Genomic DNA, 11,423 nt, shown 5'->3' with positions numbered 1-11,423 from the left:
AAAGGAGGTATGAAAGAAATATTGGAAAAACATTTTAAGTTATCTCATGCCGAAGGCAAGGTTTTTCTTTCAATATAAGGGCTTTGACAATGAACTGAAAGCGTTAAGGAAAATTCAGTGATTGAGCTTGAAAAAAGGAGCGTTAGGTAAGGGTCAAGTGCTCTCTTGGTTGTATTGTAATCATTGGCACGAATTTTGAATATATCAAAATTAACTTTTATGGTCATGCGATTAGTTAATTAAGTACTTAACTATTAATAAATTAATTCATAATTAATTAAAAAATTATTTAATGATTAACTCAAAAATTGAGTTTATTAAATAATAATAATAATTGATTAGTATTTATAGTTTCCTATGTATATAATCAATTTTTCATTTAATTAGTTTATTTAATAATTAATAATTAATTACTTATAATGAATAATTGAAATTGCACGTGTAAGTGTTTGAAATATGAAACATGTTCGTATTTATAATCATTGTCTCTTAATTATCTTAATATCGTTGCCAATTTATCTATGCCGACGTGCACGTATCCGTCATCTCTCCCCCAGTCCATAACTCAGTTCATATATCGCTCCTCCTCCTCGCCTCTTCGCTTACTCGTTTCAGGGCCAATCCCTTTCTTCATTTCCGGGTCGCTTTATCTCCTCACCTGCCGCCTACACGTCTCTCCGCCTACGCATTTCCCCCTTATGCGTCTTTCTCACGTCTGTCTGTCTTTTTTTTTATAGATTTTTTTTGTGCAAGATCACATGTTTATACCTCTCTCCATCTACATATTTCCCCGCCGTCCCTCCACACGTCTCTCCCACTATGCCTTCTCTTCAATGTTTCTGTACTTTCCTGCTGTTTCTCCGATTGTACGCCTTTTCGTGTATTTATGTCCTTTTTACGTGTGTATACGTTTGTATTTTGTCAGTCTGTCTTATAGGTCTCTCTATCTATTCGTCTATCCATTCTTAACATCACTTTGTCTATCCGTATTTCCATTGGTGCTTCATTTCGTCCATCAGTCTATCTTCTATACTTATCGTGTACTGCTATGTCCATGAGTGCCATCGAAAGCTCTCTCTTCATCTACGCATCATGCAAATCTTCGTTTCGCTGTTTATATAAGTCTTTACTTCCACGTCCCTCTCGTTGTGGCTTGGTCGGTCTGTTTATTTGTGTGTTGATTTTAACAAATATAGTTTGATATAAGAAATAAGAAAAAAAGCTCAAATGATTTTGATACAATTACCTTTACTCGTTTGAAGGCAGGTGCAGCCAGATCAGATGTTCATATTTTCATTGCTTTTCAAAATATTTTATTATTGAAAAGTTTTTTATCATGTACGTTGGAAATATTTTTATTTTCTATGCTCATTGGACATATGTCGTAATATGTCGTTGGACAAAAGGACACAGTTGCTGATAGATTCTGATAAGAAATAAAAATTTGTCTCTTTATGCTTAGTATGTTTTGCGTATAACATATATGTGAAGAATAAATTGCAATATATTTTTATCAACTGATTGATTGTCAGAATGATGTCGTTCACTTCAATATATTCTCTTTGACATAATGATGAAAATTGTAGAGAAAAAAAATAAACTTCCAAAAAAAGAAAATATAAATAAATTGAAAAGAAAATTCAATAAAAAGGTGAAAACGAATTCAAATTACAACAAAAGCGAATCTCTTCAAAATCATTATTTTACTCTCTACAAATTTACAAACAGAGGAAGTTTGAAAACAAAGTTTGATTATTAGATCTTTTCGGCAGATTAATGGCTCTACTGCAGTAAAAGTGACAGCTGCGTAACATAAATAAAAGCTTAGAAGCAGCTAAAGACTAATCATGTTGCCGAGGCTTGAAATATGAAAACACAGTAAAGCTACCGTGCTACATGCACTAAAAAAGAGATGTCTTGCCATAAAGTAAGTCTCTTCTATAGACCCATAGTATAGCTCTTTCAAAGATAAGAAAGAAGACGTGTACGAAAAAGTATACACGCTTTCCTATCAGCTTCTCTTAACACTTAATGCCTACGACCAGTTATCAGTCGTGCTTATGATCGCCGATATTGACAAGATACGAGCGCAATAATAGCTGTATAAAGACAGAGACTGCCTTGAAGGGACCTTCGACACGACCACCCAAACAGTATAAATTTTGAAAAAAAAAAAAATTGTACATTGATGAATTGAAAGTACATGACTTACAAGCGGACGCATGCTTAGAAAGGCGAACGAGTTGCTGCCCCAAAAGCAACCTACAACACAAATGTGCTTCCATTGAGAGATCTTACACATGATTACTCCGCCACTTTCTATAAAAAAGAAATTCTACATTGATACAGCAAACAAATAGCCTGCCAATGCCAATGAGTCCGCAGTAGCTGAGGTAAACTATACAAAGTTGTATACTAAACAGCTTACGTAATTAAATACAAAAATCGGGGCACGCGCGGCAGGTCTATGCAAGAATAAACACTTCACAGACTACTCTCCCTTCCCTTAGATTTCCCTTTGAAGACCATAAAGAAAGTAGGCACCAAGGAAGAAAAACTGTAACCCGTAGGCTTTGCAGACCTATACACTTGAAGCGTAAGAAGTATAATTAAATTCGCAGGCTATTCATATATTAGTCTTTTGCATTTATATTTTTAACAAAGGGAAAGAAAAATCCAAGCTTGCAAAATTTTGCATCCGCATCACTTTTTAAGATTCTTTACGATATTCGTGTTGAGAGACTTGTTACCCTTTATAGCACACAGCAGAAAATACCAATAAAGTATCGGTCAAGACCTTGATAAGCCAAATTAATGGATTTCTCCAAGAGCTAGCTTTTAGTGGCGTCCACAAGGCAGAGAAGCTTCCTTTCCTTTTTATAATCGAGTATTGGACAACGACACCAGCCATCCTCATAACGAAATTCAAGCAATAAAACGTAACGGCCAGAGTTGAAATTGGTTACTTACATAGAACTAAAAACAAATAAATTTATTTGCTTCTACAGCTTTGTAAGCAACCAATGACAACCTGGCAAAACAATTTTTACTTTGCCGCCGAAGTAAACCTTTAAAGGAATTATTGCATGAAAGAGAGAAAAACGTGAAAACAATTACACTAAAACTTACCTCATCTTTCGAAATTCCGACATAAAATGTATGATTGGGACGAGAGGCGTTTGTAGACTGAAAAATTTTTCTTTTTCATTTCGTTCTTTGACAAATATTCAAAGTAAACTGCGATTTATGATACACTTACTCAGCTCAGTGTTTAAATGAAAAAGTGTCTTTATAACAAGACGGAAGATATATAAACAAGATAATTATATTCGATCGCGATTTATCACCGTAATCCTAAAAAGGAGTAAAAAAGAGGGAATGCCTTCACTGCGTGCGTGTGGTTGATTTATTTTCTTTTGTATTGTATCGGGTATCTGCTGTAGTATGTGGGGGAAGAACATCTTCTATCTCCATCTACTTTTCAAATGTCTCTATTTGTTATCTGTTATTTGTTTATCGGACTGTAAGGAAAAAGCTGAACCACCAAATCATGATGTCCGTGGTATCTTGTATAGTATTAAAACATTTAGCTTGTCACATTCTATTCTCCAAGTCCTTTTATTTGATAACCAATTGATTATACTGCTAATAAAAAACGAATATATATCCATATACATATATATATATATATATATACATACTCCACGTTGTAGTGCCCATATATACTCCAACAAAAGCGAAAAAAACCTAAAAAAAGTAAACAAAAACAACAAATTTTCAGTAAATGCAGAAAATTCCAACCTTTTGTCTTTCATGGTTTATAAGTAATGAACAAAAATTCACAAATTTTTTGCTAAGCGAACTAACTGGAATTTGCGTTCAGCTTACCATTTTCAATACTAAGCTGCTTGCAAGAATTTTCAATGCTTGTGACAAATTTACAGCCGATAGCTTAACGTTTAACATAGACCTTAAACCGACTGACAAATAGACGGACGGACGGACATGCTTGAATCGGTATAGCGTGTTACGCTGATACTTTGTATGGTCTTTGAAGCTTCTTTTTGGGCGATGCTCACCGCGCTCCTCTTCCCGCCACCAGTCTGCAATGATAAAAATTTTATTAATAATAATAATAATAACAACCTGCTTAACTCAAACTCAAAGCCCATATGCATTGGCATTAGCTGACTATTCCAATATTAACGACTTTTCATGAACAAAACCTTAGGGATACTGTAAGTGTAACACACTACTCAAGTAGTGACAAACGTACTATGGCTTTTCGAAAATTGAAATAAATAATCATTTAACTCGAAGACAGACTAATGAGACTGCGTGACGATCTGTTTCACTCAATTCTTGATGTGACTTTTACATTTTTTATTGACAGAGTTCGGCCACAAGGTGTATCTTGATAGCGGTATCATACTATACCGATTAAAAGTTAAATGAATAAAAGTAATTCCATCATTTAAAATTTAGAGCAAAAAGATGTACCTTTTTTTTTTTTTTCTTTTGCACTTCTGTTTTGTTCAAAGCTTTTCATAATAAAAAATTCAACTCGAAATTAAAAAACAATAAAATTACATGGAATTTATTATAAGACATAAGCAAGTAGTTTATTTTTATTTTTTATTTTTATTTTTTTCATTCTTCTTCGCTTTCAGTGTTTAATAGACGAAATGTTTTTGAACTTTACTGGGGGGACAAAAAAAAATATATATATATATATATATATATATATATAACAAAAATTCCTTTATGTGTCAACACCTCTATTACTTTAGAGTAAGAAAAACAACTGTGTGTGTGTATATAAGAGCATTTAAATAATATTAAAAAAAAAAAAAAACGAGAAGAAAAACACTGACAACTAACTATATTAAGAACTAAAAGTAGAAGGAGGGCAACAAGTTCTTGACACAACAGCAACAATAATAATAATAACAAACAACAAAAGCAAATTTTGTCTCATTTTTACATTTGTTGTGATGTTTATGTTTATGTGCAGCTTAAATCTCTTACTTTAGTTCCTAGTAATGTCATCATTGCCACCAATACTAGCGTTATCATCATCATTATTATCATCGTCATCATCATCGTCCGCATCACTTTCGTCCGCATCATATCCTTTACATTGGTTGTTTAGTGTTGAATGAAGGACTTGTTGTTTTTTTCTCTTTTCTTTCCTACTTAACACTTTGGTATTTTAGATGTTATTTATGTATAAAAGAGAATGAGTCCAGAGTATGTGTGTGTGTATGTGTAAATGCCCTTGTTTTTCTATCTTTTTTTTTTTGCTTTTTTTTTTCCTACTAAACTAAAGGAAGTTTAACGATAAAATCATGTCTAAATAAAAACATAATTTTCTAAATGTTTTTCCTTAACCTACATAGACACCCATTTTATACAAATACAAATACTTACCGTATAAAACATGTATATAAACACTTGACAGCACTCTGCAAACACTTTATATATATGTATATAAATATATATATATATATATATATATATATATATGTGTCTATATCTATGCTTTGCTTTATCATCCTCTGATGGTCCGGTTGTCCGTCGTGGATTGGGGTGTTGTGATAAATTTTAAAATATAATGCTTCTCACTCTTTCTAACTTCCTCTCTCTCTCTCTCTCTCTCTCTCTCTCTCTCTCTCTCTCTCTCTCTTGTTGACCATCTTAGTTGTTATCATATTTATATTATTATTATTAATCCCAGGCTAAGCAAACACATACAGAGATTAGAAAAGAAAAGAAAAAAAAAAAAGACGCAAGAAAGTGACAACAAAATAATAACAATTCTGGTTAAACTTACTACCGGAATAAAAATATAAATAATTTATTAGACATCCTTTGCTTAAGCACAAGTTTCCTTTAAATATGCGCACACTTATGCTTGCTTAGACTAACTTGTACGCATAAACAACCAAACGTCTACATTCGATGATATATATACTTATATATATATATAAATGTGTGTGTGTGTATATATATATTTATATATATATATATATATCTTCACAAGTGTGAAGAGCATATTAATAGCATTTAGATATATTCACTTGTGTATGGCTATGATTAACTCTAACACAGTGTATGTGTATATACATATGTGGATTTATGTGCCTGCATATGTGTCTCACTTGACGTGTTGTATATGTCACACTTTCCTATGTATTTCCGGTTCGGGCGACACTTGAAAAACTTTACTTCACTCTTAGCTTTTCAGAGGAGACAGAGGAAGTTATGCCCCTCTCTCTCACTCACTTTCTCACTGTCACTCTCTCTCTCTCTCTCTCTCTGCATGTGTGTTGGTGTGCCTGGTGGTGAACATAACTTTCTCTGGTTGTATTATTTATAAAGTGCTCTCTTATTATTGTGATTATTGTTATATTTATATATATGCTTTTTTGTTTTTGTTTTTCATTATCTTCTAAGAACTAAGAAAAAGTAATCTCATGTTATTTTTATTATTATTATTATTATTTGTTCATCTGTCTATATATTTACATAAAATATATATTAAAATGCTCTCAGAAATAACGAGCAAGTGAAAATGTATTTGAAATGAATTAAACATCATTCGCTAACTCTTAGAATCTGAAATGTAAACACTTGTCCATTTCAATCGTAGAGTGATAACAATATTTTCCCATTTTAAGTGCAATTCGAAATACTAAGAAACCTTCGCTAAGGTGGCGAACCTTGAAGGTATGGAAGGCTCATTAGGAAAACTCTTGAACTCATTATCAATTACTTCGTTACAGCGAACATAAGAAAAGTTTATTAAAGGTCTTGTTAAGAAAAACTTTGCTTATTATAGCCAAGCAACGAATAGGAGACGACACCGAAGCTTGTATGTAGAGAATATATATATATATATATATATATATAGTGCAAATTGTTCATAAAAATGATTCGTCTATCTTTTTGTCCGTTAAAACGCCACTCAGTTAATTCGTTTCAAATGCAGGTCTACCGCCAGCCAGTCTCTCTGTTAATCAATCTCTCTATGAGCCGGTTCGCTTGGTACTTGATCCGCGAACTGGCCGAGCGATCGGCTCAAAGGTTCCTCTGTTAGTCAGTCACCAATACATCGATCCGTCTGCCAGCCGATTAATCGTTTATTTAGTATCTTTGCTTCTCGGTCCGTTTACTTTACGACATCTTTGCCAATTAACGTCTTTTACGTTTGCCAGCTTGTACGTCCGTTACTTGATTTATCTGTTTTTCAGTTCCCCTGTTTGTCGGTAATTTTACAAGTCAGTGCGTCCATTAATTGGTCCGTTTAATCCATTAGTCTCTGTGGATACCTTTATGTTTATTAATCGGCTTGTCTAGTTCTCGGTCTAACGGTCTGTCAATGGCTTTACAAGCCAGCACATGCAATAATTACTCCGTTTGCTGCATTAGTATATCGATCCGTCTGCCGATTCTTGCGTCTGTTACTGGATTTGTCCGCTTTTCAGTCCGTCTTTCTTGGTGCCTTGGAAGTCAGTGCGTCTAATTATTGGTCCATTTATACCGCCAATATGTAGATCTATTTGCTAATCGGCATGTCCACCAGTTGGTCAGTCTGTTTCTCAATACGTCCACCGCTGGGTTCATAAGTCGGCTTCTCTGCTGATCGATTTTTCTGCTCCTTCAGATATCTATACGTTCGCCAGTCATTTTTTCAGTGGGTCATCGCCTGTTGTTGTCCGCCAACCTTAAGAGAAAATCTGCAACTTTATTGCATTAAACCCGATAAATAAGAAACTCGGTATTGCAATTTCTAAAAGATGTTGATTTGAAGCTTCGTAACAAAGATCACTCTAACTTTAGAATATAATTGGGCCAATCAGCCCAGAAACGCCAACAGGTATACCAACTGTAATACGGGTCGCAATAAGAAAATAAATTTGTTAAGTAGAAAAAATAGAAAACTTGAGATAAATATTTCCCAGTTCACTCTGAAAGTTCGATATGAAAGTTTCGCCCCCTTGCCACACTAATAGATATAGATTCGCAGAAAAATATGTTTCAAGCATTGCTTTGTCGTAATGAAGATGTTCATCGATTTTAATTCCTTTTTCTTTTTTTTGTAGCCAGCTTTAGACTGCAGTCGGTCTCAAACTCTTCGCTGCATGCAAGCTCTTATGATTGGAGTAAAAACAAAATCACCCACACCTAAGTGTATTCGTTGGTCTTTCTTGTCATATATACACAACATCTTTGAAGCTCTTAGTCACAAAAAGTACCTTTAATAAGATTTCCGACTTTCCTGATCTGGTGTATAAACTTCACGATTCCTTCTCATCGGATCTCAGCAATGTCAGTTTTTCTTCAGAGGCACATTGTTGTTATATTGTCAGTTACTTTTACTATTTGTTCTTTTTCTTTATTTTCCTTCTTCTTTTCTTTGGCCTTTACTTTACCTTTTAATCGTGGATCCATTTAACTTAAAATGAAGAAAATGTGTTTTTTTTTTTTTTAATTATTTACAATAATTAATATTAAAAGAAATCTATAAATTTATATGTGAAAAAAAAAAAATAAACTTAAAGCAAAAGCAACGTTTAATAAATATTCTTTTGTCCGTTCAACCTTAGCCAATGGTTGAAACCACATAACGCCATAAAGCGGAGAGTGTCTGTAACGAAGCGAAATAAAATTTACAATGGAAAAATATCAACTGAGCAATAAAATTTGTATAAATGTATTTGCATAGCGTTGCCTTAAACACATGTATGTAAATATATAAAAAAAAGCAGCACTTATGGTAAAAAGAAAAAAAAAAAAAACAAAGCAAGCCGGCTGTGATAATTTAAAGTTTGAAGCGAATCTTGAGCATCCTTCGTTTAAGAGAGAGAGAGAGAGGAAAATTTTACTTTTCTTCTGATGGCAAACTTGGGTCGATTAAATTTATTCTAACTACCTTGTTCTAAAAGAACAGTGGCTAAATCATATACAGGGATCTGTGCAATATTGAAATGTAAATCATATTGTCGGGCAAAAGAATTTTTAATAATACAATTTAATAATATTTTGTATCACTCTCTCTCCTCAATCTTTTTCTCTCTCCTCCATCCCACTTTCTCGCTCACTTTCTCTATCCGAATCTCTACCTGGTTGTGTTTCGGCTACAAACGTATAAACCAAACTATTATAACCCTTCCCTACACTATACTGACTGGTAAAAATAATAAAAATTATTTAAGAAAAAAAACACATGAATAATGACACCCTCTGCGTACAACAGTAGAGCAATCGCTTGTGCTGTATATGCAATTGAAAATTTCACTTTAACTCAAAGAGAAAAAAAAAAAAAAAAGGAAAAAATAGGAACGCAGATGGACAGACATGCACACATTCCGCACGGCTAACAATCGCATATACATATCGCATAAATATATATATACATATATATATATACGCAAAATTTATTTATTTTTCGTTTAAAGCCATAATATCCTGCTTTACATGCCAAACATTGACTGCAAAAGCCATATATACCGAACAATTTTTATTTTGTATGCAAACGATGATGTTTCTATAGTTTTTTAAATGCCTGTAATCAATAGCCAAAAATGTGCATAAATATGCATGTGTATGTGTATCAATATTATTTTGTATATATGTTAACGATTTCTCTTCTTTTTCTCCTTTTGCATACGTGCATTCATACACACATGCATATATATATATATATACACCATATATATATATACACCATATATATATATATATATATATATATGTGCTTTTGTAGCAATTCTACTAACAATGGCCATAGCAGCTTCAACAATATCTATAATAATAATAAAACTATAAAGGATTCTCTTGTGTTGCCTGTTTATGTATTTTTTGTTCTTTTGTCTTTTTTTTTTTTATTTTTTTGTTTCTCTCTTTGGTTCAATATTCAGTTTTTTCAAGTTTAGTTTAAACATAACTATTTGTTTTTTCTTTTTTTTATTTATTTATTTATTTATTTTTTTTTTTTGTTCGTGTGCAACGAGTACAGGAGAGCAATTAAGAAACGCTAGGATAAAACAAAAAAAACAAAAACAAAAAAATGAAAAATGAATACAATAGCAACACGTATTACAGATTACAGAAGTTAATTACCAGTGATTGCCAGGGAACATTTTTCAGTCAACTTGCAACGATGCTCCGGTTCGTTTAACTGATTTCAGTAGTGAAACGATTCGTTGAATATCAAATTTATGTATATATAATGTAATTGCAAGATTTTGTTAGCGACGCTAGAATAAACCGACGGGTCATGAAACGATTCCTTTTAATATCGCGAATAGAACATGTAACATGGAAAATGAGGATCTGCCGAGAAAACTGGGCTCAGTTCCTGCCACACTTCTCCAAAGACAACGATGAAGAATTTTGAGTAAAGTCGCATTTAAATTCCTGCCTCCATCACTTCCATTTATAATGCAGTATAATGCCTTATATATCCCTGTGGACCCTCTATCCTTTTGAGAGGTATTCAAGTACATTGACCAGCTCGGGAAATAAGATTGCAATGACTTTGCCATTCGCTTTGGCAAACCCCTATGAGATGATTCTCGCTCACTTGTTTTATGTGTAGTCAGTCACTTTTATCTATCTATCCGTATCAACGGTCAGGAAAAAATCACATAATCCAAGCTCGATTTCAGAGCAAATATTTTTTGAATTTGAGATTTGATTAGAGTGGCAGCTTGCTTTTCAGGCTGATTAATTTAACCGGTTAGGAGGATAGATAAATCCTTCGAAAAGATTTGCTTACAGAGAGAGAAAGCGCTACTCATAGCGGTCAGCTTAGGCCGTTAGATGAAATCCTAACTTAAGGAAATCCTTTCACTCATTTTCACAAATAGAGTTCAGAGCCAGATGAACTCCTAAGAAGTCCCCTATTGTCTCTAGGGATGTTTGCTGTACACACAATGTCTAAGTAACATTTTTGTACATTTGACTAGAAAGTCGAAGAGGTAAATATAAAACCGCTAGGGGACGCAAATTAAATTGATCTTCCCCTAAGACCATCTTTTGAGATGTCGGAAGTAGTCACTCTTAAGATTCTCAGATTATGATTTAAGATTCTCTATAAAAAATTTCAGTCTCTGTGTCAGTGATCGCTTGCAGAGAAAAGATGTTCGGTTCTTATGTAAATCGAATTAAATTTTAAGACCTTCTAAAAAGGTTAAGAAATTTTTTTGGCGTAGCTGTTAAAAATTTTATATAAATTTAAATACCTCTAAGACAGGTTTGTTTAGATAGTAGGTAAACATTGAATAATCTTTAAGATGCTCTAATAAGTTCCAAAATCTGCAGGAAGGATCAGATCCGTTAAGAAGAATAGTAACTAGGAATTAAGCAGATCAGATAAGTTTCTAAATGCGATTTAATGAATTTAGAATGCTGTCAAA

Source organism: Glossina fuscipes, unplaced genomic scaffold (genome assembly GCF_014805625.2).
Source record: "Glossina fuscipes isolate IAEA_lab_2018 unplaced genomic scaffold, Yale_Gfus_2 90, whole genome shotgun sequence".
Taxonomy (NCBI): domain Eukaryota; kingdom Metazoa; phylum Arthropoda; class Insecta; order Diptera; family Glossinidae; genus Glossina; species Glossina fuscipes.
The sequence above is the reverse complement of the archived record's forward strand: the minus strand, read 5'-3'. Positions refer to the sequence as shown.